Source organism: Mytilus edulis, chromosome 6 (assembly GCF_963676685.1).
Source record: "Mytilus edulis chromosome 6, xbMytEdul2.2, whole genome shotgun sequence".
NCBI classification, from domain to species: domain Eukaryota; kingdom Metazoa; phylum Mollusca; class Bivalvia; order Mytilida; family Mytilidae; genus Mytilus; species Mytilus edulis.
This window is the reverse complement of record NC_092349.1, coordinates 90,180,726-90,186,304: the sequence shown is the minus strand read 5'-3', so window position 1 is coordinate 90,186,304 and position 5,579 is coordinate 90,180,726.

The following is a 5,579-nucleotide window of genomic DNA, read 5'->3' as shown; positions in this document are numbered from 1 at the left end:
CATTGTGTTTATTTTAATCAATGCATGTTGTCATGTTGTATGTAAAAATATCTGGAAAACAAGAAATATCAATCAGCTATTGTTCCTTAATGATACCCTCAATATAAGTGTTCAATAAACAAAAAGTTGTTGAATATTCATCACATGGTAAATCCTGTTCACTTGAAGGAAGTTCTCATATGTTTTCTTGAAAAAAATACTTTTATTAAAAAAAATTTGACAGAATTTGATGTGCAATAAAAATGATAAAGCATCACACCAAATGTAAAAAGCTATGAGAAAACCACTATAAAAATATCATGGAACCAATAGAATATAACTAACCAAACTAGAGGCTCTAAAGAGCCTGTGTAGCCTGTGTCGCTCACCTTGGTCTTGTGCATATTAAACAATGGACACGGATAAATTCATGACATAATTGTGTTTTGGTGATAGTGATGTGTTTGTAGATCTTACTTTACTGAACATTCTTGTTGCTACAATTATCTTTATCTATAATGAACTTGGCCCAGTAATTACAGTGGAAAATATTTTCTAAAAATTTACAAAAATTTATGAAAAATGTTAAAAATTAACTATAAAGGGCAATAACTCCTTAAGGGGTCAATTGACTATTTTGGTCATGTAAACTTATTTGTAGATCTTATTTTACTGAACGTTATTACTGTATACAGTTTATCTCTATCTATAATAATATTCAAGATAATAACAAAAATCGGCAAAATTTCCTTAAAATTACCAATTCAGGACAGTAACCTAACAACGGGTTGTCCGATCCATGTGAAAACATCAGGGCAGATAGATCTTGACCTGATAAACAATTAAACCCTGTCAGATTTTCTCTTAATGCTTTGGTTTTTGAGTTATAAGCCAAAAACTGCATTTTACCCCTTTGTTCTATTATTAGCTGTGGCAGCCATTTTGGTTGATTGGCCAGGTCATGCCACACATTTTTAGCTCACCTGGCCTGAAGGGCCAAGTGAGCTTTTCTCACCACTTGGCGTCCGTCGTCCGTCGTCGTCGTCGTCCGTCGTCGTCGTCGTCGTTAACAATTTACATTTTGAACTTCTTCTAGAGAACCACTGAATGGAATGGAACCAAACATGGCATGAATGTTCCTTATGAGGTGCTGACCAAGTGTTGTTACTTTGTAGCCGATCCATCATCCAAGATGGCCGCCAGCGGGGGACTTAGTTTAACATAGGACCCTATGGGAAATGCATACAAATGACTTCTTTTAGAGAACCACTGAATGGAATGAAACCAAAAATGGCATGAATGTTCCTTATGAGGTACTGACCAAGTGTTGTTACTTTGTTGCCGATCCATCATCCAAGATGGCTGCTAGCCGGGGACTTAGTTTAACATAGGACCCTATGGGAAATGCATACAAATGACTTCTTTTGGAGAACCACTGAATGGAATAAAACCAAACATAGCATGAATGTTCCTTATGGGGTGCTGACCAAGTGTTGTTACTTTGTAGCCGATCCATCATCCAAGATGGCCGCCAGCAGGGGACTTAGTTTAACATAGGACCCTATGGGAAATGCATACAAATGACTTCTTTTAGAGAACCACTGAATGGAATGAAACCAAACATGGCATGAATGTTCCTTATGAGGTGCTGACCAAGTGTTGTTACTTTGTTGCCGATCCATCATCCAAGATGGCCGCCAGCGGGGGACTTAGTTTAACATAGGACCCTATGGGAAATGCATACAAATGACTTCCTCTAGAGAACCACTTAATGGAATGAAACCAAACATGGCATGAATGTTCCTTATGAGGTGCTGACCAAGTGTTGTTACTTTGTTGCCGATCTATCATCCAAGATGGCCGCCAGCCGGGAACTTCGTTTAACATAGGACCCTATGTGAAATGCATACAAATGACTTCTTTTAGAGAACCATTGAATGGAATAAAACCAAACATAGCATGAATGTTCCTTATGGGGTGCTGACCAAGTGTTGTTACTTTGTAGCCGATCCATCATCCAAGATGGCCGCCAGCGGGGGACTTAGTTTAACATAGGACCCTATGGGAAATGCATACAAATGACTTCTTCTAGAGAACCACTAAATGGAATGAAACCAAACATAGCATGAATGTTCCTTATGGAGTGCTGACCAAGTGTTGTTACTTTGTAGCCGATCCATCATCCAAGATGGCCGCCAGCGGGGGACTTAGTTTAACATAGGACCCTATGGGAAATGCATACAAATGACTTCTTCTAGAGAACCACTAAATGGAATGAAACCAAACATAGCATGAATGTTCCTTATGGAGTGCTGACCAAGTGTTGTTACTTTGTAGCCAATCCATCATCCAAGATGGCCGCCAGCGGGGGACTTAGTTTAACATAGGACCCTATGGGAAATGCATACAAATGACTTCTTTTAGAGAACCACTGAATGGAATGAAATCAAACATGGCATGAATGTTCCTTATGCCGTGCTGACCATGTGTTGTTTCTTTGTAGCCCATCCATCATCCAAGATGGCCGCCAGCATGGGACTTAGTTTAACATAGGACCCTGTGGGAAATGCATACAAATGACTTCTTTTAGAGAACCACTGAATGGAATGAAATCAAACATGGCATGAATGTTCCTAATGTGGTGCTGACCAAGTGTTGTTACTTTGTAGCCGATCCATTATCCAAGATGACCGCCAGTGGGGGACTTTTGAATGAAATTAAACATGTTCCTTTCCTTATCAATGAGGTTGTGTTGTCACTTTTGCCAAATTTTATATTTTTTCATATGATTTCAAAAACCCAAGTAGAATCAGGTGAGCGATACAGGCTCTTGAGAGCCTCTAGTTTAAACAAGTTACCCCAATGATGATTGTGGCCAAGTTTAGTTTAATTTGGCCCAGCAGTTTTAGATTTGCTCTAAATGCTTTGGTTTTGGAGTTATAAGCCAAAAACTGCATTTTACCCCTATGTTCTATTTTTAGCCATGGTGGCCATCTTGGTTGGTTGGCCGGGTCATGCCACACATTTTTTAAACTAGATATCCCAAAGATGATTGTGGCCAAGTTTGGATTAATTTGGCCCAGTAGTTTCAGAGGAGAAGATTTTTGTAAAAAACTAAGATTTACGAAAAATGGTTAAAAATTGACTATAAAGGTCAATAACTCCTAAAGGGGTCAACTGACCATTTTGGTCAAGTTGACTTATTTTTAAATCTTACTTTGCTGAACATTATTGCTTTTTACAGTTTATCTCTATCTATAATAATATTCAAGATAATAGCCAAAAACAGCAAAAATTCCCTAAAATTACCAGTTCAGGGGCAGCAACCCAATAACGGGTTGTCGGATTCATCTGAAAATTTGAGGGCAGATAGATCTTGACCTGTTAAACAATTTTACCCTATGTCAGATTTGCTCTAAATGCTTTGGTTTTTGAGTTATAAGCCAAAAACTGCATTTTACCCCCATGTTCTATTTTTAGCCATGGCGGCCATCTTGGTTGGTTGGCCGGGTCACGCCACACATTTTTTAAACTAGATACCCCAATGATGATTGTGGCCAAGTTTGATTTAATTTGGCCCTGTAGTTTCAGAGGAGAAGATTTTTGTAAAAGTTAACGACGACGCCGGACGCCAAGTGATGGGAAAAGCTCACTTGGCCCTTTGGGCCAGGTGAGCTAAAAATGATATAACCAAAGATCACCATGACAATTAATATGTTTCTATACTGTAGGTACAACCTGAGCATATATTAATTGTTATGTCATTCTTATGGTGACCTAAGATCAGATATCAGGACATATTCTTTTAAATGACAACTAGAGGCTCTCAAGAGCCTGTATCGCTCACCTGACTTTTCTTGGGTTTTTGAAATTATGTAAAAAAAGAAAAAATGTGGCTACAAAGTAACAACACTTGGCCAGCACCTTAAAAGGAAAGGAATAAACATGTTTGGTTTCATTCAATTCAGTGGTTCTCTAAAAGAAGAAATTTGTATGTATTTTCCATAGAGTCCTATGTTAAACTAAGACCCCCTTTGGCAGCCATCTTGGATGATGGATCGGCTACAAAGTAACAAAACTTGGTCAGCACCTCATAAGGAACATTTATGCTATGTTTGGTTTCATTCCATTCAGTGGTTCTCTAGAAGAAGTCATTTGTATGCATTTCCCATAGGGTCCTATGTTAAACTAAGTCCCCTGTTAACGGCCATCATGGATGATGGATCGGCTACAAAGTAACAACACTTGGTCAGCACCTCATAAGGAACATTCATGCTATGTTTGGTTTCATTCCATTCAGTGGTTCTCTAAAAGATGTCCTTTGTATGCATTTCCCATAGGGTCCTATGTTTAACTAAGTCCCCCGCTGACGGATCGGCAACAAATTAACAACACTTGGTCAGCCACTCATAAGGAACATTCATGCTATGTTTGGTTTCATTCCATTCAGTGGTTCTCTAAAAGAAGTCCTTTGTATGCATTTCCCACAGGGTCCTATGTTAAACTAACTCCCCCGCTGGCGGCCATCTTGGATGGTGGATCAGCTACAAAGTAACAACACTTGGTCAGCACCTAATAAGGAACATTCATGCTATGTTTGGTTTCATTTCATTCAGTGATTCTCTAAAAGAAGTCATTTGTATGCATTTCCCATAGGGTCCTATGTTAAACTAAGTCCCCCCCTTGGCGGTCATCTTGGATGATAGATTGGCTACAAAGTATCAACACTTGGTCAGCACCTCATAAAGATCATTCATGCTATGTTTGGTTTCATTCCATTGAGTGGTTCTCTAGAGGAAGTTCAAAATGTAAAAAGTTAACGACAACAACAACAGACGAGGATGGACAACGGACGCCAAGTGATGAGAAAAGCTCACTTGGCCTTTGGGTCAGGTGAGCTAAAAATGTAGATATTCATTGTTAACCCATTTCTCTGATGTCAGACTATTGTTCTTACTGTAGATTAACTAGGTTTAATCAACCATTTTCTTCGTTAGGCAATGCCTGTTCAAAGGAATATGACCGTTGTTTTCCATTCGCTGAATGTGTTTGACCTTTTGATATTCCCATTTGTGAACAGACAACCTGTTTTGAATTTTCTTGGAATTTGGTATTTTGTTTTTTTACTTTTTGATAGAACACCAAAAATATGTTTATTCTAGTTTCCTAGCTAATGAACCATTAAAATGAGTCCAAGGTAAAAAAAATGCGAGACCTTAATGTAGACCAATTTGAAAACAGGACCAAAAATTAAGAATCTAAATACACAGTTAGATTTGGCATATCAAAGACCCCAATAATTCAATTTTTTATGCAATTAATAAAGTTTAATTTTGGACCCTAATTCCTAAAGTTTTGATTTTGGGAGTTTTGGTTCAAAAAGTTTTAAAATGACCCTTTCGTGGTCATAAACCTTGTGTTTAAATTTCATAGATTTCTATTAACTTATACTAAAGTTATTGTGCGAAAACCAAGAAAAATGCTTATTTGTGCCTCTTTTTGGCCCCTAATTCCTAAACTGTTGGGACCAAAACCCCCAAAATCAATCCCAAGCCTCCTTTAGTGGTTATAAACTTTGTGTTAAAAATTAATTGATTACT